Raw genomic sequence first — 24,753 nt, 5'->3', positions numbered from 1 at the left:
CCTCAGACCAATGGAATCACTTTAAACTATGAATGTGTATTATCATGGGGTCAGTTGTTTCTGCCCTTAAAATGCTAACAGGTGAAAGCTAGACTCAACCTCTAATAAAATAAGAAAGATGATGAACAAAAGCTATTCTTATAGCTGTAGCTATTCCCAAGATCATATTTTATAGTCCTCATTTTCCTTCAATACTATCTATTTTAAAATCCTCTTTCTCCTGGCCAGCATTCCAATGACTTAGCTACCTTGATCTGTGAGGCGATTTATGCTTTAATGCCTGAGATATCTCATTTCCTGATTATCTTGTTTTTATTACTCTATGGTTACTTCAATTGTCCATCACCAGTCAGCTGCTGATCTGATGAATTTGAGTTGGTCTTTTAAAGGCTCAGCAAAAGCATTATCTAGATAAGTAAACAATGTGGAGATGGGATACCTCAGAATGTATGCTAAACCAACAACTATTCATATCATTGTTGTTTGTTTCCAGTAACTAGAATACATGAGCCTGGCAACCAAGAAGTAGAAAGAGAAATACCCCTTCCCTCATCATTTCCATTGATCCATTTGGGGAGTGTGGGGTTTTCATCTGGGCAACTTTAGAGTTTATAGGATTAGAGAATCTGGTTCCCAGAGGTAGAACACTTTCACCACAGAATAAAACAAGAACTCAGTACAAGCAACACTGTAACCCCTGCTTTTTTGCTGTGGATTCCTCATACTGATGGGTCAGAATCCAAAAAATAGAAGGATTTCCTATCCTAGAAGAGTTAATAGCACATTCTTAATTTGACATGCTCAGGTTACTGCCATGTAATCAGGATAGTGAAACTATTGTCTGGAATTCAAGATTATTGGGGGCATTTACTTGTGATTCCATTTCTTGTGATAACAGTGAATGAACAATTGAAGTAACCATAGAGTAATAAAAACAAGATAAACAGGAAATGAGATACGGATTAAAGCATAAATTGCGCTAAGTCATTGGAATGCTGGCCTGGAGAAAGAGGATTTTTAAATAGTATTGAAGGAAAATGAAGAATATAAAATATGATCTTGGGACTAGCTACTAGCTACAGCTATAAGAATAGCTTTTGTTCATCATCTTTCTTATTTTATTAGAGGTTGATTCTAGCTTTCACCTGTTAGCATGAGTATTAAGTATCTATATCAAGGACTCAATGTAGAATATATGTAGAACAGGAAAAAGAAAAAAAAAATGGATCCCAAGACATATACAAATAAATGATGCTCCACAGTCCACCCTAGTTTATGGGAAACTGTAATAGATTTTGGAGAACGAAATGGCAACTCACTCCAGTATTCTTGCCTGGAGAATCCCAGGGACGGAGGAGCCTGGTGAGCTGCAATCTGTGGGGTCACACAAAGTCGGACAGGACTGATGTGACTTAGCAGCAGCAGTAATAGATTTTCCCCAACACCTAAACAGATTGCCACCTTAAAAGCACATTTATTCTCCTGTTCTTGAGAGCTTTGTTAAACCGAGAGGTTGTTCAACAGCAACTGGGTAGAGGGCAAGGGAGAGTCAGCTTCTCAGGAGGCTTAGGGAATCCTCAGCCCATTTTCCCTCAATACCTGGGCCTTCTACCTCTTTCTTTCCTCACACTCTTCATTGGCTCATAAGTGTTTTCCGGGGTCACCTCTCAAATAAATTTTCTGCACCTCCCTCTATATCTCAGGTCTTTCTTTGGGAGAACTCAAAGAGGTGGATAACAATAATCAGCTCTGCTGTCGTGGATGCCTAGGGCCCCTTTAAGAGGCAGAGCGTCCGCTCTCCCACTGCCCTGCAGGTTCATTGCTAAGTATTCACGGCTGCGCTGTCTGGGGAGCCTGACCACTCTTCAACAGACGGAGCGGGAGCTGCCTTGTCCCACCCTGCGCCTCAGCAAATGGACTGGTGTTGAGGTAGGATAAATTCTGTTGTGTGCTTTTCTTCTAGAGCCTCTTTGTGGTGTCAGCCTGAAATCAGTCTCCAGAGGAGACACATGCTTAGGAGAGGCAAGTTTGCTTGTGTGTTAGCGCCATCCCCCCTTCTCCCACCCCATCGGTTTTATCCCTTACACTCTTTTCAGGGCACTCCCAAAAAAAGTCTCTTGAGTAGGTTAAGAAGAAGAAGGAAAAAAAAAAGAAAGAAACACTATCACAGACTTTGTGTCTAGAGAAGGTGACCTAAAACACAGGATATTTCAGCTGAGCCAGGATTTGACGTGTTTGGGCACCCCAGGCCCTAGACAGAGATTTTCTGTGTACAAAGAAGGAGAAGAGCTCAGAAAGAGGCAAGGGCAGGTAGAAAACCTTTGTTCTGTGAGGAGGCTTATGTTTGCTATGCCAGGGTGTTAAACGCTAAGGGGAAGCAGTGGTCTAACCTCCAAGAGCTTTGGAGAATTCAGAAGCAGGGAACTTGTGTGTGTGTTCAGAAAGGTGCAAGGTTCCAGTAAGAAATGGCTTGGGTGTGCTAATACAGGACCTTGGGTAGCCTGGTGGAGTTTCTGAAGTACATTTCCTTTAAAAGTAGAATTCTTTTGCATCCATGGGCAACAAGTAACTGGTGTTGGTTTTAATTAGCCTTGTAGAGTTCTGTGAATCACAGCCTGAATAGGAACTGCAGAACACTCCCTGTGTTTATAAGAGTAAACCAAATATAATATAGAAAGCCACTAGACAGAAAGAGACATGAAGAAAGAGAACAAAGAACATAAACATAGTAAAGTAACCTACATGAAATCAAAACTAAGGGCCAGAAATAGTAATCAAGGTCAGGTCAATAGATGACAGCTGGGAATCTTGCCCTGCTCGCCCCCTGCAAACATAGATTGGAGTATTGAAATACCCACCTCAATTCTGATGAAAACTGGAGAAAAATGGAAATTCCTTAATTTTAACCAAGCTATAAACAGACCTTTATTTTATTCAAACGTTTGTGATCATGAGATATATTCTTCTAATATCATAATTAGTTCATAATGTAAATAGACACCAAATCGAGATTTAAATGCAAATAAAATCAAACCAAGCTAAAGAAGGCAACATCTATTATTATTAGACTGGTGATGGCAAGGTATAGCAAACACAGAAAGTGAGAGCAAATGATAGTAAACTTTGGACAGTATAATAAATGTTTTCAGATATGTACGCTTTAATGATCAAATAGTTATATGTCTAAAAAGCAAACATTAGAATCTGAATGAACAACATTCAAGGAGAAAAATTTAATATTTTACATTTATGTTGTGATTTGCTATTTACAATTTATTTTTTCAGTATTAGTTGATTGAATCCTCACTATATTAATAGATGAAATTAGGGCAGTCATTTACTTTTTCAAGCTGAGAAACTGGGTCTTAGTTGAGAATAGGAGAATTATAATTTTTATTTGTCAAATTCATCTTTTTATAGTCAAACTCCATTGGTATTTCCAAAATATTATATCTCTTGCTTTTTTGCCATATTGCTTTGTGTTGATAGTAAATTGTTTGGACAAACTGTACAGTATAGAATGATTGTTCCTCAAATAAATTGTCAGAGTATACTAAAGGAGACTATAATATCTAACACAAATATAGTACATTTTGTTTTCCTTTGTGTTTTAAACTTTTGCTGTTTTGGACATAACTGTGGGAAACTTGGTTTTCAAAATAAAGGCTATTATTAAGTTCTTATAATTAGCTAAAATTATATAAAGACATACAAATCAGAAGCATTTTAAAAAACTTTTTATTGGAAAAAAGATTAAAAAATAAAACTTTTTATTGGAGTATAGTTGATTTACAATATTGTCTTAAGTTTCAGGTGTATAACAAAGTGAATCAGTTGTACATATACATGAATGCACTCTTTTTTATTTTCCCATAAAGGCCTTACAGAGTATTGAGCAGAGTTCCTTGTGCTTTACAGTAGGTCCTTATTAATTTTGTATTTTATGTATAGTAGCATGTATGTCAACCCCATATCTCCCAATTTATTTCTCCCCACCTTGTCACCTGGTAACCATGTTTGTTTTCTACATCTGTATCTTTGTTTCCGCTTTGTAGGTAACTTTATCTGTAACCGTCTCTTAGATACCATGCATGTGTAAGTGATATCCGCTGATATTTGTCTTTGTCTGAGCTACTTCACTCAGTATGACAATCTCTACCTCGATCCATTTTGCTGCCAATGGCATTACATTTTTTTTTATAACTGAGTAATATTTCATCATATATATGTAACCCATCTTCTTTATTCATTCCTCTGTTGATGGACATTTAGGTTGTGTCCCTGTCCTGGCTATTGTAAATAGTTCTACAATGAACACTGGAATTCCTGTATTTTTTTTTTTTAATTATGATTTTCTCCTGATATATGCCCAGGAGTGAGATTGCTGAATCATATGGTAGATTTATTTTTATATTTTTAAGGAATCTCCATAGTGTTCTCCAAAATGGCTATACCAGTATACATTCCCACCAACAGTGTAGGAGGGGTCCCTTTTAGCCACACTCTCTCCATCATTTACTTTTTGTAGATTTTTTTGATAATGACCATTCTAACTAGTGTGAAGTGGTATCTTCATTGTAGTTTTGATTTACATTTCTCTAATAATTATTGACATTGAGCATCTTTTCCTGTGCATTTAACCATCTGTATTTCCTTTTTGGAAAAATGTCTATTTAGGTCTTCTGTACATTTTTTTTTGATTGGGTTGTTTGTTTGTTTTTTATGTTGAACTACATAAGCAGTTTGTATATTTTAGAAATTAATCCCTTCTTGGTTGCTTCATTTGCAGATATTTTCTTTCATTCCAAAGGTTGTCCTTCCATTTTGTTTATGGTTTCCTTTGCAGTGCAAGAGCTTTTAAGTTTATTTAGGTCCCATTTGTTTACTTTAGTTTTTGTTTTCATTACTCTAGGAGGTGGATTGAAAACGGTCTTGCTGCAGTTGATATCAGAGAGTGTTCTGCCTACCTTTTCCTCTAAGAATTTTATAGTGTCTGGCCTTACCTTTAGGTCTTTAATCTATTTTGAGTTTATTTTTGTACATGGTATTAGGTGTTCTATTGTCATTCTTTTACATGTAGCTGTCCAGTTTTCCAGCACCACTTATTGAAGCAACTGTCTTTTTCCCATTGTATATTCTTGCCTCCTTTATTATACATTAGGTGACCATAGGCAGCAGGTTTTATCTCTGGGCTTTCTATCCTGTTCCACTGATCTATATTTCTGTTTTTGTGCCAATACCATATTGTTTTGAAGACTGTACCTTTGGAATACAATCTGAAGCCAGGGAGCCTGATTCCTCCAGCACTGTTTTTCTTTCTCAAAATTGCTTTGGCTGTTCATATTCTTTTATGTATCCATAAAAATTGCAAAATATTTTGTTCCAATTCTGTGAAAAATATCACTGGTAATTTGATAGGGATTACATTGACTCTGTAGATTGCTTTGGGTAGTACAGTCATTTTCACAATATTGTTCCTTCTAGTCTAAGAACATGGTGTATCTCCATCTGTTTGTGTCATCTTTGATTTCATTTATCAACATCTTGCCGTTTTCAGAGTACAGATTTTTGTCTCCTTAGGTAGGCTTATTGGTATGTATTTTATTCTTTTTGATGCTATGGTAAAAGGGATTATTTCCTAAGTTCATTATTGGCTGAGGGATTTTTGCAGAAAGATGATGTTCGTAGGATGCTTTTTGAATTACAGCTCATGTATATTTTACTTATCTAACAGTGTTTAAGGCAGTAATATCTTAATCTTCAAAAATTACCTTATTTATTGTATTTTACCTAATGCTAACATTTAGTTCAATAATAATAACAGAAATAATAGCATATATTATAATCATAGCTAAGTGGAACAAAAAAATAATTACATTTCTATGCTTCACCAAACCTTAGGAAAAGGAGTGTTAAAAGATCAAGGTGATTTTCTACATTGATTGGGAAGTTTTAATGGCTTGTAAATATTAAAGCTTCAGAACTGCAGTTCACGAATTTGCTGTGTAGCAGTTTCCTGTGTGACAGAAACGCAGTGTTTGATGGACTGCTTAAATCACTTCACTCACCACTGAACCGAAACTAAGAAGAAACATCTGTATGGTACAAAGTGACACCACTCAAACACTGCAGGAATAGAAATGAAGATGATTCATCATATCCTAACCAAAAAGTGAGTTTGTACAATGTAATTATCTTAATTGGTGTTAGTTAAAAATGAGGCCTAAATTTCCCAATTGTATTAAATTGCTACTAGCTAATTATGGAAAAGTGCAGAGAAATTTTAACCCCAACAAACATGACTGCACCTGCCACTCTTCTTCTATAAATTCACACATTTTAAATATCGACTTGATATTTAAAGGTCTATCCTATAGGACATGAGTTTGGGTAAACTCTGGGAGTTGGTGATGGACAGTGAGGCCTGGCGTGCTGCAGTTCCTGGGGTCGCAGAGTCGGACACGACTGAACTAAACTGAACTGGTAGGAAAGAAATGATATAGTAACATTATTATTTGACATGTGAATATGTTAGTGTTTTGAAGCAGATTTTCTTTCTGTATACCACAACTTATTTCTTATATGCTTGTTACATGCACTGGTATCAAAGTGCTTTATATACTTAAAAGTTCCCAAAAGCTATTAGGTTAAGACTATTATACAACTATAGTATTTTAGCCCCAAATCAATAAAACATCTATGTTTAAAGCAAGTTAAATTTGCCCTACTATGATTTCTTCTTTTTCTCATTTCTGTTGCCACTTTAAAACCCTTTGTTTTGAGATAGTTTCAGATTTAAAGGAGAATTTGCAAGAAATATATGAAGAATTTTTATAAAATCTTCATTAAGATTTCTTTAGCATTTTATAGTATTTGCTTTATCATCTTCTCTCAATACATTCATGAATATTATTGTTTGATCAGTTGTTTGAGAATAGGTTGATACCACCTTTTCCAAAATAAATGTTTGCATTTATTTACCAAAAACTAGGACACTTTCTTATATAACCATGATACAATTATCAAAGCCATAAAATTAGTATTGATAAAATACTATTATCTGGTTATTGAGACATTATTCAGATGTCACAAACTGTTCCAATAGTATTCTCCTTTGCAAAATTTTTTTTTTTTTTTTTCTCCCACTCCAGGATTGAATCCAGTGTAACACACTGCATTTAATTGTTATATTTCTTTAGTTTGCTCTAATCTGGCATGTTTTCTCAGATTTTGTCTTTTAAAAACTTGACACCTTTGAAAATTATAGACCCAATTATTTTAAAGAATTGTGGTGATGGTGGTAGTTTGGTCACCTCAAATTAAAGGATTATAGGCCAATTATTTTGTAAAATATCCCTCAATTTGGCCTTGTCTGATGTACACTTATGATTAGGTTCAGGTTATTCAGTTTGGCAGAACTATCACAAAAGTGATGATGCTCTCCTGTTCTTAGTGCAACTTAGCAGGTAATGATAATTTGGCATTTTTAAATAGACTGGCTTAAAGATGATTTTATTTTTGCTATAATTCCCATACCAGTATTATTCTTCACAGGATATAGAGGAGAATCCCATGACAGAGGAGCTTGGCAGGCTACAGTCCATGGGGTCGCAAGAGTCAGACATGACTTAGCGACTAAATCACCACCACTGTGTGATTACATTTGTTACTTATTGGGAATCCAGGACTTTTATGATAGACTTTTACTTCTTTGACAGAGTGGATGCTATATTTACATTTTTTCTTGTAGACACTTTTATCTTTTTTATTATTCCAGATGCTTATTTGAAATAATTATTTATTAGTTGTTATTGTCTCTCTCTCAGACTTTTTGATTTATGATTGAACTTGGCCTTACCAAGTGCTTCTGTTTTGTCTTCCATCACTAATATGTAGAACTACACTGAAAATAATAAAAAAAAGAAACAAACCTCCTACACAGCTTCACTTACTCTTGACTCCTCCCCCATATGTTTTCTAGATATGATTTCCCTTCTTAAAGATAACAAGACCTAAATCCCTTATTCAGTAGACCAGTTGCTGAGAAACACATAGTATTTATTTATAAAACTTGTGAAATATCAGAATAAATTTCAGATAATCTAAAATCTCAGAAAATGTTTCCCAAGAATCTTTATTTCTTTGGAATGTAGTTGCTTTACATTGCTATGTCAGTTTCTACTGTATAGCAAAGTGAATCAGCCATCTGTATACATATGTCCCCTCTTTTTTTTCTTTCTTTCCTATTTAGGTTGCTACAGAGCACTGAGTAAAGTTCCCTCTGTTATATAATAGTTCTCATTAGTTATCTATTTTATACATAGTAGGGTATATATGTCAATCCTAATCTCCCAGTTCATTCCACACCCTGCTTCCTCCATGGTATCTATACATTTGTTCTTTATGTCTATGTCTCTATTTCTGCTTACAAATAAGATCATCTTTACCATTTTTTTTTCTAGATTCCACATATATGTGTTAATAATATACAATATTTGTTTTTCACTTTCTGACTTACTTTACTCTCTCTGACAGACTCTAGGTCCATCCAGGTCTCTGCAAAAGACACAAATTCAGTGATTTTTTATGGCAGAGTAATGTTTCATTGTATATATGTACCACATCTTCTTTATTCACTCCTCTGTTGATGGACATTTAAGTTGCTTCCATATCCTAGTTACTGTAAATAGTGCTCCAGTGAACACTGGGGTGCATGTATCTTTCTGAATTATGGTTTTCTCTGGGTATATACCCAGAAGTGAAATTGCTGGGTAAATTGGTAGTTCTATAGTTGGTGTCTTAAGGAACTACCATACTGTTTTTCATAGTAGCTGTACCTAAAAATCTATCTTGAGTGTGTTTTCCCTGAAATCTATGTATGGTAAAATATTGCATCTAATTGAATGATTTATAGGTTGGTAGTAGATTGTGGCATTGAGTCATATACAGATTACTCATTTGATGCCTTAGGAAGCATCACTATGAACAAAGCTAGTAGAGGTGATGAAATTCCAGATGAGCTATTTCAAATCCTAAAAGATGATGATATGAAAGTGCTGCACTAAATACGCCAGCAAATTTGGAAAACTCAGCAGTGGCCACAGGACAGGAAAAGGTCAGTTTTCATTCCAATCCCAAAGAGAGGCAATGCAAAAGAATGCTCAAACTTTACTGCACAATTGCACTCACCTCACATACTAGTAAAGTCATGGTCAAAACTCTTGAAGTCAGGCTTCAATAGTAGGTGAACTAAGAACTTCCAAATATTCAAGCTAGATTTAGAAAAGGCAGAGGAACAACAGATCAAATTGCCAACATCCATTGGATCATCAAAACATCATGAGAGTTTCAGAAAAACATCTGCTTTATAGACTACATCAAAGCCTTTGATTGTGTGGATCACAACAAACTGGAAAATTCTTAAAGAAATGGCAATACCAGACTGTCTGACATGCCTTCTGAGAAATCTGTATGCAGGTCAGGAAGCAACAGTTAGAACAGGACATGGAACAACAGATTGGTTCCAAATTGGGAAAGGAGTATGTCAAGGCTGTATATTGTCACCCTGCTTATTTAACTTATATGCAGAGTACATCATGTGAAATGCTGGGCCAGATGAAGCACAAGCTGGAATCAAGATTGCTGTGAGAAATATCAATAAGTTCAGATATGCAGATGACATCACCCTTATGGCAGAAAGTGAAGAGGAACTAAAGGGCCTTTTGATGAAAGTGAAAGATGAGAGTGAAAAATTTGGCTTAAAACTCAACATTCAGAAAACTAAGGTCATGGCATCTGGTCCCATCACTTCATGGCAAATAGATGGAGAAATAATGGAAACTGTGACAGACTTAATTTATTGGGCTCCAAAATCACTGCAGATGGTAAATGCAGCCATGAAATTAAAAGATGCTTGCTCCTTGGAAGAAAAGCTGTGACCAACCTAGACAGCATATCAAAAACCAGAGACATTACTTTGACAACAAAGGTCTATCTAGTCAAAGCAATGGTTTTTCCAGTAGTCATGTATGGATGTGAGAGTTGGACTCTAAAGAAAGCTGAGCACTGAAGAATCGATGCTTTTGAACTGTGGTGTTGGAGAAGACTCTTGATAGTCCCTTTGACTGCAAGGAGATCCAACCAGTCCATACTGAGGAGATCAATCCTGAATATTCATTGGAAGGACTGATGCTGAAGCTGAAGCTCTAATACTTTGGCCACCTGATGCAAAGAAGCGACTCATTGAAAAAGACCCTGATGTTGGGAAAGATTGACGGCCAGAGAAGAAGGGGATGACAGAGAATGAGATGGTTGAATGTCATCACCGACTCGGTGGACATGAGTTTGAGTAAGCTCTGGGAGTTGGTGATGGACAGGGAAGCCTGGTGTGCTGCAGTCTATGGAGTTGCAAAGAATCGGACATGACTGAGTGACTGAATTGAACTGAAATGAGTTGATTAAAGTGAATTAAGTTCAAGAATGTCATTTCTCTTTCATCTACAACAAATCAAGTCACAGTCCTGCTGCAGTATAGTTGATGTTTGAGACTTCCACCCCCAGTGTTCTTTTAATTACTTCCTTCCTATTGGGTAGCTGCAGGCCATGTTCATTTAAGATGATGACAAATAGGTGACTTGTTCAACTTTAGACCTAAGTAACTGACCCAAGACGATCTCTGTGTTTAAGATAGTTCCTTCTGCTCTTTAATCTCATCATTTAAATTCCCTAAGGCAAATGGATATTAACAAATATTTTTCATTTTAATTGTTCTCCTTAAGAGTCATTTCAGTAACTACCCAATATAAAATAAGTAGTGTCAACTTAAGAGTAAGTATCTCATGACATACACTAATTTTCAGGGGGAACTTGGTAACTCACCAAACGGTCTTGAGAATAAAAATGTAGCTCCTATTATGTATAATTTCTAAAAGCCATCATACTCTTCTACTTTGTTAAAAATCAATTCAGCTTTATTGTACACTCCATGGTTTAGGAAATTCCCTTCTTTATTTTTCTTTCTCCTTGGAAATAATTGACCTGTTGTGTATAAGACACACTCTTGTTAATTGTATCAAGGGCTTGAAATAATTGAAAGAGTATCTTTCCTGTAAAAAATGAACTTACATTCTAGTGACTCAGTTGCTTACACTTGGTATTTGATGCCTAATGTGTCCCCCTCAGATCCTGTTAGCCAGCTAGAACACCTGTCTCCCAGATCTTGTGAGGCTTGTGCTTAGCAGACCTGCCCTCTTCTCCAGAAATTTGCTTTCAGACAAATAGCACCCACTTCAATAGGAGTTCTATGTCACCCTACCCTACCCTCATTTTGAGGGCACACGTTGGTCAGTGACTTATTGGAGTAAGGGTTCAATGCAACTGGTTGCAAGGTGACCATTGACTTTTTGATACAGTTTGTGTTCTATAACTTCCATATGGGATCAAACTAAAGGTAATCCATAGCTGAGATGACATTATTACTTAAACATTGTCTCCAGACCTTTTATTGTATAAATCCCCTGCCCCTCATCCTAATAAGCCACATGAAAAAAAAAAATCTCTATCTTAGACTTTTCTTCTAGGAAACTTGACCTAAGACAGTGCATACCAGGAGACATCCTAGGAAATAACCCCTGAGAATGTGACTCTGGATGGCAATGAGAATTTCATCACTGCTTGTACGTGAAGCATTCACAATCCTTGGATACTCTAGAAGTATAATTGCTAAAATCTCATCTGTGATGGACTAGAATAGGATAAAGTGAAAAGAGGATGCACTGACAATTCAGGGTCTCAGGTTTTGAGAGATATAACAATTATAAGAATAGTAGAACTGTATGACAATTGCTAAGTACCAATGATTAATCTGAGAGAGTGATGATGTCTCAGCTCCATTAATCAACAATTTAAAGTAATTAATGAATGTCAGAATTCCCCCTTGGCAGTTTTTAAAGAGACACTTATCTCCTGCAGCTAGAGGGTGAACATAGCTTGGTATCAGGAATATTGCATAAAATTATTAAAGTGGTAGAAATTCGGAGATGTCTGTATTCTCAGCCTGTATGCACCCCGTATGCCAGAGACAGCACCGTGAGAGGAAAGGAGGATGGTATGAGATTTGGGATGGAAATCCTTAAATGCTTAGGTGCCCATTGGAAGATAATTACAATGTTTTGCTTAAAGATTAGGAAGATGTCTTAACTGGTGTAATTTATTGGCAAAACAATTGTTCCTTTCTTCAGGATCTTCCCCACCTTATCTCCTTGGTAGAAGACCAATAACTATGGTAAATCTTAACATGACCAAAGTGGGGGTCAATATTTTAAGGGTGCTGAATTAGATCTGTGTGCATGTACTTTAAAACTGGATAATTTTTTTTAAATATCTGAGTACTTTCCTGAACTTGAGATGTAATGCTCTAGAAAGAATCTTTAGAGTCAGTTCTGATACACTGCTAGGATGGCCTCTGGAAGTTAAAAAAATAAAAATGGCCCACGTTAAACAAAAAGAGGCTTGCAGAAGAAGGTGCAGGCAGAAAATGGAGGAAGGGAAACAAAGACTTAGAGAAATAAATATACTAAAATGTGAGACACAAGAAACCATCTGCTACGGCTGTTCCTATGCACAACTGGTTAAAACTGCATTTGCAATGACTCAGCGAAGACCCAGTTAAGAGGACACCAATATCACAGAGAAGATTAGTAATGGATATTTCCTGTAAAATGATGCTGAAAGTAGGAGATACTGTTGTAGAATTGGGCTCCTATTTATAATTAGGCAGAGTATGGTCTCTGAATAGAAGACTGTTGGAAATACTTCACTTGTAAAGGAAAGTTGGGCATGATTTCTTTTATGAGTGACAAAGCTATAAGGACATGTCTCACCTATAGGACCCTGCATAATGTCACCTTAATCCCTTGGAGCTACTTAATCGCAGAAGTGAGGTGGAGAGCACAAGACGGTGGGATCCTCTAATTCTATCATAGACTATATTCTGCAGATGCTGCTTTCCTGGTAATAGCATAGTTAGTGGTGCGACTGGGACTCCAGCATGGAGATGATCCTTTGCAAAGATGGTGAACTGTCAGGGAATATATGTGGAAAAGGATGCACTGAACGCTTCAGTATTTTGGCATTTGAGGTATACAGAGGAAATTATAAAGACTGCAATTGGATGTTCATAGTTCAGTGCTTTTGATATATTGAAAGGAGAAAATAACCAGCTCAGGTCAGTCAATTACTGATCCCTTCTTATCATTTTAGACCCTGATTTCATGTCATTTCTCTAAAGAGAACTTCTTTGACCTACAAAATAGCCACGGAGATTCATCTCTCAGATCTGACCTCAAGAGCTCATAGGGAACACAGCTAAATGACATTCTCTAGCTATGGTATATTGTATTTATTGTGTGTTCCTGAGTACATTCTCCTTGTAGGTTACTTCCAACCAATGACTGAGTACAGTAAATGAATTATAGCTCAACTATTCTTGCTTGGGGTAAGAGTCTCTTAATGGCACACATTAAGCTACTTGACTCAAAACTACAAAAACAAGAATATTTATGCAAGGAATATTTTCTATGTATTTGTAACTTTAATTTCTCCATCAGAGAAAAGGAAAAAGATGTATTTTTTATATAAAATGTATTTTTTTTTGGAAATTCACTATTTCTCTTTAACATTATCTGATTCACACTGTATAGCCTATCAAGTAAATTTGTTTAGACAAGCCATTTGATCTCATGACATGTTCAACAATGACATGAGGATAGAAGAGGGGATGAGTTCTACATTTCATCAGTGTGATGTCCTGATGCAAATAGATGAGTGCTCTGTATAAATTGAAAATGACATGGCCAAATGGTTTGAGAGATTGAGAAAAAGAAGTATACTTGGCTATGTTAGATTCAAACTGAACAGGGAAAGACATCCTGATGATCATATTTGTCCAATCTATTTGGGACGTTAATCAAATTAGTGGAATGGAAAAGATTTGAAATAGACTTTCTAGCATATTGTGAGACGATCCCCTGGAGAAGTGAATGGCTACCCACTCCAGTATTCTTACCTGGAGAATTACCTGGACACCCTTGTGTCCAACTCTTTATGAGTCCATGGACTGTAGCCTGCCAGGTAACCATCTTGGAATTCTCCAGGTGAGAATACTGGAGTGGGTAGCCATTCACTTCTCCAGGGGATTGTCTCAACCCACGGATCAAACCCAGGTGTCCTGCATTGCAGGAAGATTCTTTACCATCTGAGCCACTGAAAGTTATAATAGTATTTATATATCTGCCCAAAAAGATACCAGAAGCATTAAGATTTTTTCACAAATGGCCAAAGTCATAATTTTGACAAAAATGTTTTTCTGAAATGTACTAAATGTATAAGGATAACCATATCTTGTATAATAAAAAAATCCTATGTCTGATTCATGTTGACGTTTGACAGAAAACAACAAAATTCTGTAAAGCAGTTATCCTTTAATTAAAAAGTAAATTATGAAATAAAAATTGTAAAATTTTTTAAAAGGGATTGCATATCAGAGTGTACTAGGATAAAAGGAGAAATAATAACTGAAAAGCAGATCCAAAGGACTTATCCAGAAGGTGCCTCAAGAAGTCAGAGAGACAAAATAGGAGGTAGGAGTTATGGCAGGTAGAATAGGTCTACAGCATGTTTAATCAAAATTTTACAAGGCAATAATGTAACAATTTAAATGTGAAAAAAAAATTCTACTCAATGAGGCTCAAAATTTATAGAACTGTTGAATTCCACATACCAACACCCAAGGACCCCTCACTTACAAGTAAAAAGAAAGTCATATTAGGAAGTATTACAGACAAAGTAAAGGGTAGTGTAAAGAGACAGCAGGGAAGACAAAGAACAGCTGTTGGAATAAAAGCTGATATATGAACCCAAACAAGGTATCTAGAAGACAGTGGAATATTATCTACAAATGTGCTATAAAAAAATTAACAATCCACCTGAGATTCTATATCTGGAATACCTAACCTTCAAGAATAAGAGGAAATTTCTATATCTGGAGTCTCCAATCATCAGGAATATTTGGAAAATAAAGCTATTCCCAGACAAATAAAAACTGAGTTTATCACCCATTTATCTTACCATAGAAAATTCCAGAGTTTATAATTCAGACATGAGGAAATACCATGATTCCAGGTAGAAGGTCTGAAGGCAAAATTTCAAGAGCAAAAAATACTGGGAAATAAGTGTTAGGGAAGATGAAACAGGATATATGGTCAAAGAATATTTATTTTTTGTGGATTATTTTTGTTTTTATTTAAGATAAGAGATACCAAATCATATATGAGTACTAATAAAAAAGATTGAGTGCTGAGGAAGACAACAAAACTGATGAAATATGAACTAAGAGTGTTAAGTGATTATGATCCAAAGACAAAGGAAGTATGTATGTTTTGGAAGTAGAAAGTGTGTCGTCTGATTTAAAAGTGGGAAGATGATCAGCTTTTATAAACTGATGAATTCTCTTTTCTTTTTCCGCCTTTCTTCTTCCTTTCTACCTTTTCTCCTTTCTTTCTTTTCCAGTGTGTGAGGTAAGGTCAGGAGTTCAAAATAAGAGAAAGGGAATCTGTGGTTTGAGTGGAGTGAAGAAAGTGGTATAAGAGGAGAAGTGAGGATTTTCTTGAGAAAAAAGTAAGGCTAGCAAACTGCTGATAATCCTCTTTCTTTCCTGTCCTCTCTGTCCATTACTCTCACAGATTTCTTGCAAACGCTCTTCCTTTAATTTACAGATGTTATATCTTCTTGGGGCTTCCCTCATAGCTCAGCTGGTAAAGAATCTGCCTGCAACGCAGGAGACCCCGGTTACATTCCTGGCTCGGGAAGATCCTCTGGAGCAGGGATAGGCTACCCACTCCAGTATTCTTGGGCTTCCCTTGTGGCTCAGCTGGTAAACAATCCGCCTGAAATGTGGAAGACCTGGGTTGGGAAGATCCCCTGGAGAAGGTAAAGGCTACCCACTCCAGTATTCTGGCCTGGAGAATTCCAAGGATGTGTATAGTCCTTGGGATCACAAAGAGAAATATCTTCTTGCACTGGTAGTCTTTCCATGTTTATCTCCAGGTCAGGGCTCTGTTGTTGTGACTTTTAGACTAACCTTCAAATTAATACCTTATTGCCTTCCTTGAAACCATTCTGCAGTAATACCACATTATCTAAGCCAAGCTCCTTCCCATAGTATGTCCCCAAATGCATCAGATGCTACTTTTCTTCTACTTCCCTTTGCTCAAGTTGTTACTTTTGCCTGGGATCTCTAATTCCTCACAACTCCCACTTTCCATTTCTCAGCAGTAACTACCTGGTCAAAGGCCTTAAGCTTTATAGATACATCTCCTGTGCTGTGCTGTTCTCAGTCATGTCTGACTCCTTGCGACCCCATGGACTGTAGCCCACCAGGCTCCTCTGTCCATGGAATTCTCCAGGCAAGAACACTGGAGTGGATTGCCACGCCCTTCTCCAGGGGATCTTCCCAACCCAGGGATTGAACCCAGGTCTCTGGCATTGCAGGCAGATTCTTTAATGTCTGAGCCACCAGGGAAGCCCCAGATACATATCTAGACTCAGAATTTTCCAACTGAAGCAAGTTATATGGCTATCAAGAGTAATGGCTCTGTATTGCTTAATATTGGATATAGGAGTATGCTTGGTCACTTAATAATTTGGCCTTGGGAAAAATTTTGAATTTCTTTACTAAATTTGTCACTAATGAAATGTTACTAGCAAGAGTGTTTGCTATGAATATAGTAAAGTTTGTAAAATATAAATTATGTGTCTGGCAGATGGTTCAAGAAATATTGGTTATTTTTATAAAAGTTTTAAATGCATTTATTACAGTTTATATTCTTCAGTATGAACACATTTACAAACATTCCTTCTTCCCTGTTTCTTCACATCCTACTGAATTACCTATTGAAATATACCCCATTAGTTCTGGGATGCAGCACCATAATCAATATTTTTAAAGTGTGAGCTGGCCCCTTTTCTACTCATTGTTGCCTAAAAAAAATTTTACAATGAATTAAATTTGGGAAACTTATTTGAATATTTAAATGATGAATGAGTTGTTGGAATTATTCTCAGACATATTAACCAAGAATGAGAATTGATGTCCTTCTTCTCTCTACTTTGTCTATAGAAATGGGATATAATATTTATTTATATAATATATAGACAATAAGTACAAATGATTTATAGTTTTAGTTTGTATTCATTTCTTGAAAAACATGAAGAATATGGTAGTATATTTGTACCTTTTGCTTAAATGATAATTTGTCTTTTTCAGTAGTAAATTATATCATCAATAAATTCCTCCTTCACATTTGATGTATAAAAATTGCTTTGTACTGCTTTATAGTTAAAATGTTTAAGTGTTCACTAAAACTTCTTACCATATATTATTGCTAAATTATGATTATGTTAAAAATCCTACTGAAGCTATTGTTTCTTTATGACTCCTATTGAAATGTTCCCCATTATAATGTACATTATATACTAAAATCAAAGACATTTTCTGGGAAAAATATTTTTCCCTCTAATAACTCCTGCTTATTATGCTACATATTCAGTGATTCCCTTTTCAAAAATACTAAAATTCTAATTTTCATTAAAATCACTAGAATATATTTTCCCAAATATTAAAATCATATTAAAGGATGCACTTAAAAATAAGCACCCAGTTCATTTCTGAAATTAGGTAATGTTATTTCTGTTATAATGTTTTTATATGCTTTTAATAAAAATGTATATATTTAAGATGTACAACATGATTTGATATATATATATATACCTAGTACAGTTATTATTCCAGTCAAGCTAATTTACATATCATCCCTTCACATAGGTTTCATTTATGTTTATGATGAATGCAATTAATCTACTCTTAGCATGTTTCCAGTGTTCAGTATTAATGTTTTTAATCTCTTTTTGTCTTATTTTTACTCAATGCTAACATTTAGTTTTCCATTTTTTTTCAAATTTTTATTTATAGTTGATTTACAACATTCTGTTAGTTTCAGATGTACAGCAAAGTGAATCATTCATACATATACGTGCATCCACCCTTTTCTTTTTATATTATTTTCCCATATAGGCTGTTACAGAGTATTGAGTAGAATTCCCTGTACTGTACAGTAGGTTCTTATTTGTTCTCATTTTTATATATATTAGTTTATATATGTCAATCCCAACTTATCAATTTATCCCTCCCCCTTATCCCATGGTAACCATAGTTATTTTTCTGTTTTGTAACTAAGTACATTTGTACCTCTATTTTAGGTTCCACATATAGGTGATATGATATGATATTTGGCTTTCTGTGCCTGACTTACTTCACTCAGTGTGACACTCTCTAGGTCTATCCATATTGCTGTAAATGGCATTATTTTGTGCTTTTTTATGGCTGAGTAATATTCTATTGTATACACATACTACATCTTCTTTATCCATTCCTCTGCTGGTGGCATCTAGGTTGCGTCCATGTCCTGCCTACCATAAAGATAGAAAGTCCAGAGATAAACCCATGCATCCGTGGTTACCTAATTTATGACAAAGAATATTTTCCTCTATACAAATAATAATTTTGAGCATATATTTTTAATATGACAAGCTAAGGGTATCTTTGGTACATGGACTACCACTCTAATAGGCAGCACCATTATCTGCACTACCTTCTGTTGCCTATAACACATCTCAGACGGTAAAGCGTCTGCCTGCAATGCGGGAGACCTGGGTTCGATCCCTGGGTTGGGAAGATCCCCTGGAGGAGGAAATGGCACCCCACTCCAGTGTTCTTGCCTGGAAAATCCCATGGACGGAGGAGCCTGGCAGGGTGCAGTCCATGGGGTCGCAAAGAGCTGGACACGACTGAGTGACTTCACTTTCAGCCTATAGCTCATTTAACCTTTATCTACTGTTTTAATTAAATGGACATTTGTATCTTGCAACCTCAAGTAAGGTCCATGGGTAACACAGAATCCTATCAACACAATTAAACTTTAAAATCCAAACAAGCTTATTAGACCTTATATTAGGCATACATTCCAGCCAATTAAACTCTATGGTAAGAGGAATGAGATAAATTAATATGCCCATGCTTATAATGAAAACATCATGTATTGTTAAATGTATGTGTGAATAAAATCAGTAGTAAGTAATATTAATTTAGTTCTAACAATTTCTAGTTATTTTGTTTTTTTGCTAAAGATCTCGTGGTAAATATTAATCATGTCACTGAGAACTTTTTGTTGAAAACTAGGATAATCATTATGTTGAACAAGTTCTCATCCTCATTGATTTCCTTAGTGATTTAGCTTGTTGTCAAATATCTCTTCTTTGCTCATATACCTATTCAAAATCTTTAAGTAACCCTGTTTAAAGCTCAATTTATGGGAAAGTTTCTATTTTCAACATGCTCTATGATTTCTGTCTGTTGTAGAGTTTTGTATGCCTTCCATAAACTCACTTTATATGGATTTATCTTTTTGTTTGTTTGTGTATTGTGTTGCCACTGTAAGATCTGGATACATCAGAAACCTTTAGGACAGAATATTCATTTAGAATTTTTAAGAAAGAAAAGTTAGTATCTGCTTTGAGTGGGGCTAGAAACTGTTCTCTCATTTTCTCCTCACTGGGGAGCTTCTCATAAAACAATATTCAATAGCCATTTTGCATAGTAGTCATGATTTTGATGTCTAATTACTTTCAAGTCTAATTTCATGTAATATTGTATATCACTGTTTATTCAGTTTCCATGCTGTTCAGAACACTTGGACAGCACTTTATACTGGAATTGTCCTTAAAATTAATGAAATGTTCTATTTTAGTTTAATAATTCAACATTGTCATTACAGACAAAAAGGCAAATTCAGAAGCTATTTTCTACTGTTACCTATTTTCACACCTGTTGTCTAAGTATTTTCTTTTTTTTCTAATCTCTGAATTTATGCATCAAGGCAAAAATTTCTATCAACACAACAGTTAATGCATAGTGTGGTGTCTGAGTAAAAAAGAATAATAAATAAATCTGTGTTGTAAAACGTTACTCTGACTTTACGCTTTGAAGCATACATTTTCAGTAATGACTACACTCTAAAAGAAAGACTGCACTGTGAAGAAGGAAGACAATCATAATTTCTCAAATGTCAGTTTTATTCTTGTTTAACGATTACTTTCACTGACAGAAAAACTACTTTATAGAACTCTGAAATATAGTCAAACTTTTTCTTTAGCTCTTGGTAGGAAAGGTCTAACAGATATACAGAGCACTTCACTTACAAACAGTACTATTTTAACCACTTTAAGTGCACATTTCAACAGTGTTATGTATATTCATATTCTGGTGTAACAAATATCACCATCCAAAATTCTCATCTTGCAAAGGTGAAATTATGTATCCACTAAACAGCAACTCCCCATCACCCAGCTTCCCTCCCCTCACCTACTGGTAACCACTATTTTTTATTTTTCTATAATTCTATCCTCCCTCCCCCCCACATCCTAGTCTCTGGATAATCATCATCTGGTTCTCTGTTACTATGAATGTGGTTCTATTCTTTTTTTCTGATTCCCCATATAAATGAGATCATACAATATTTGCCTATTCTTATCTGGCTTACTTCACTTAGCATAAAGTCTTGCAACTTTACCCATGTTGTCATTCTTGTTGTATTTCTTTGAGAAAGTGATTCCGTTTCCTTTAGATAAATAGGGAGATTGGTTACTCTTGGTTGAAAGATTTCACAAAGAGATAGTTTATTTAGTACTTGTTCTGAGTACTGATAATATTTTTGTATATATTCACATACATGCACACACATCAGTTTGTATATACATGTATACAAATATTTTGAAAGCATTTCGTTTATTGAAGTATGTAAGAATGCAGTGTGCTAATGTCTATGCAGTTAAATATTTAGATCTATTTTAATATAAAATGCAAAATGTTTCAATATATTGGAATCTTTCCCAAATTACTCATTTTACATTTTGTGGTTTTATATTGAAATCATCAAAATAGCATTTTAAACAATGATAGAATATTCTCATTTATTTAAAAGCAATAGCTATGGTTTAAAGTCTTTGCGATTTTTTCTTTTCGATATTTTTAAATATTTTGATCTTTGATACATATGATATATACAACCAAGGCAAAATTTTAATCAAACAGTAGCTAAAAAATGAAACAGTAGTAAAAAATGAAATATTTTATTTTATCTTTCATTTAAGACATTCTAGTCATGACCGACTAATAGGTTGCTACCTGTAGTTTCTTTTTTTTTTTTTTTAAGAAAACATAATTAACATTTGTTGGAAATCTAGATTTTCATGAGGCATTTTAAATATTTTTTAAATTCTAAAGAAAAAAAATGTTTTAGATAAATGTTGATATTTTTTAATTATTCAGTTCAGTCGTTCAGTCATGTCCGAGTCTTTGCGATCCCATGAACTGCAGCATGCCAGGCCTCCCTGTCCATCACCGGCTCCCAGAGTCCAGCCAAACCCATGTTCATTGAGTAGGTGATGTCATCCAACCATCTCATCCTCTGTCGTCCCCTTCTCCTGCCCTCAATCTTTCCCAGCATCAGGGTCTTTTCAACTGAGTCAGCTCTTTGCATCAGGTGGCCAAAGTATTGACGTTTCAGCTTCAACATCACAGTTCAAAAGCATCAATTCTTCAGTGCTCAGCTTTCTTTATAGTCCAACTCTCACATCCATACATGACCACTGGAAAAACCATAGCTTTGACTAGACGGACCCTTCTTGACAATGTAATGTCTCTGCTTTTTAGTATGCTGTCTAAGTTGGTCATAACTTCCCTTCCAAGGAGTAAGTGTCTTTTAATTTCATGGCTGCAATCACCATCTGCAGTGATTTTGGAGCCCAGAAAAATTTTATTTAAATTACAGGTGACTGTTAAACAATGTAGAGGTTTATTTAAACTCCCCCCAACAAAAAGTCCAAGTAAAGTATAACTCTCCCTCAGTATCCATAGGGTGATTGATTTCAGAACCTACTGTGGATATTAAAATCTATGAATGCTCAAGTCTTATAGTTGGCCCTGCGTTTCTGAGTTTCCACATCCCAGGCATTCAACCATCCATATATAATTTAGTACCGTGTTTATTTTTTAAAAATTCCTAAGCAGACCTGGGAAGTTTAAACCCTTTATACTCAAGGGTCAACTGCAGCTGAAAATAGTATTTTCTTTTTTATTATGTATTTTATTTTAATTATGTATTTTATTTTTAAGTAATTTGATAATTAATAATTAATGAATTTATTATAAATCAAGTAATTTATTAAGTAATATTATGTGGATCAAGTAATGTTATGATAAGTTAAAACACTAATCAAATGTTAACAATATCACTTGGATGTGCTATACTACCACAAGCCTATAGATTTGAATTTGATCCCAACACACTAACTTCAGTGTTTATCTTTAAACCATTTTGCTATATGGTTTGTTTTAATGTATATCATCAACTTATGCTCTCAACTGCAAAGAACTATTCATAATTAAGGCAATATTAGTTTGAGACTATTTGAAATAATATGATTTGATTGGATGAATTATCTATCAAACGAATTCTGAACAATCATGCCCTACATTCTTTTGGCAACTGCACCAATCAAGAATAGAAGTTGGGATAATGGTGAAAACAAAGCTGCCTTTTTTTCCCCTACATCTCTGGAAATGTAAGAGCCTAAAGTCTATGAGTGAAAGTAAGACATGTTGCAGAACATCAAAAAACAGTTTATAATTTGATCTAAAAATTTCTTAGACCAAACAAAGAGAGAAAATACTAAAAATGTTGATATTCTATGATGTTATAAAAATTGACCTCAAGGGAAATAAAGCATATTAATTTATGCAGAAAATTATGTGGTAAAATGGAAATAAAGATAAAAATTGTAACATGCTTTTAAAATACATCTATATTTCTCTATTATGATTGACTTGAAATGTGGTCAAAGGAGTTGATCCATTGATTTTGGCAATGTGAAGGGAAAACATCATTTGTGTGGTTCTTGTATTTTAAAGCACTTTTAGAAAATTTTTGTATTGGAGTATAGCTGATGATTAACAATGTTGTGATAATTTCAGGTGAACAGCCAAGGGACTCCACCACACAAATACATGTATCTGAAAGTGAAAATGTTAGTCATTCAGGCTGTCCAGCGCTTTGCTACCTCATGGACTGTAGCCTGCCAGGCTCCTCTGTCCATGGGATTCTCCAGGCAAGAATACTGGAGATGGTTGCCATTCCCTTCTCCAGGGGATCTTCCCCATCCAGAGATCAAACCTGGGTCTCCTGCAGACGAATTCCTTACCAATCTGAGCCATCAGGCCCAGATTCTTGTATCTATTCTCCCCCAAACTCCCCTCCCAACCAGGCTGCCACATAACATTGAGCAGAGCTCCATGTACTGTACAGTTATTGGGCATCCATTTTAATATAGCAGTGTGTAAAAAAGCAATTTTTATTTAATCAGATGTGCTAACTAATATTCAGAGAAATAATGAGAGTCAGGCCCATGACAAACATTTATTTGTTTGATTTTATTTTATGCTTACCTGGAACCCCATCCTTTCCTTTGGTGAGAATCTCTGCCAACCTTTGAATGACATGTACTCAAATTACTCTTTCTTTTGATCACAGTGACTGGTTCAGTGTGATTTAAGCTAATCAACTGGAGCTGTCTCTGGGGAGTGGACACATTTCAGAGAGGAGGGGCCTTATATTATGGAGCTATTTCAAGAAAATGTGAACTTTGGACTGCTGGTGGCTTTGATGCTTACTACACAGAGTAAGTTAATATGAGAGATGGAGAGAGGGACCCCAGGTAATATTGTTTCAATCCCTAAATCCAACTGTATTTAAAATTATTTTTGCACTTTTATGTTTAAATTATGTGAGAGAACAAATTTCAACTCTTGCTTAAGATATGTTAAAGTTCTCTCATTGCAACTGAAAGAAGTATCAATTCACGATTTATAGAATAAGCCTGACCTGAAACTTTATTTTGTGTCAAGGAGCATAATACCTCACAGAATAGGGCTTGTAATTTTGGGGTCTCCATATTCTCAGCAAGAATTATAAAGGTCTAAACAAAGTTAGGGTCTAACTAACTTACATTGGTTTTTCTTCTTTTCTTGACAAGATCCTGGCTAATTTTGCCATATTATTTAGTGCTAAAACGATGCTTTCCAAGTATTAGAATCACGGTGAGAATCTGATTTCTCATAGTAATTTCTCAGAATCAATTTCTTGGCAAAACTTTCTTACATGTTTGTATTTTTAATGTCTAATCCTCATAATACATGTTATTTTCATACATGCCCCCTACTGAATTCCTGCTTCCTGTTATTGGTTATACGAGGGATTGCATTTTTGTGGAATTGTTGCTTTCTCACTCACAAAGATTTTTTAATCTTCTTTCTCTATGTTTGGTTACAAATATTGTTTTGATGTGAGTAGTAACTTCAAGTTTTACAACAAAAGATATCCCCCATCAAACATAAAACTGTACCATATGCTGCTATTTTATACAAGATAATAAAACTTTGCTATGATTTTATAAGAATTTGATGTCATTAGAAAATTTTTCCATGATGTCATGGGGCTATAATGTTACAAAATTACCACAGTAAATTGACATTGTACATCATGTCCAAGAACAATTAGAGTATGCTTGTATACAGGTCTTAGG

At 35.2% G+C, this 24,753-nt stretch overlaps 1 long non-coding RNA gene across 1 annotated transcript in view; it reads left to right on the top strand.

The window, feature by feature from the left end:
- Window positions 1-1,848: 1,848 nt before the first annotated feature.
- LOC122428820 overlaps window positions 1,849-24,753 on the top strand; it is a 128,120-nt gene continuing 105,215 nt past the window's right edge. The window contains exon 1 of the long non-coding RNA XR_006265825.1: window positions 1,849-1,929. This is a non-coding gene — a long non-coding RNA (uncharacterized LOC122428820). The remainder of the gene's footprint in view (window positions 1,930-24,753) is intronic.

Source organism: Cervus canadensis, chromosome 27 (genome assembly GCF_019320065.1).
Source record: "Cervus canadensis isolate Bull #8, Minnesota chromosome 27, ASM1932006v1, whole genome shotgun sequence".
NCBI lineage: Eukaryota > Metazoa > Chordata > Mammalia > Artiodactyla > Cervidae > Cervus > Cervus canadensis.
Note: the sequence above shows the minus strand (reverse complement) of the source record. Positions and strands in the feature narration are given on the sequence as shown.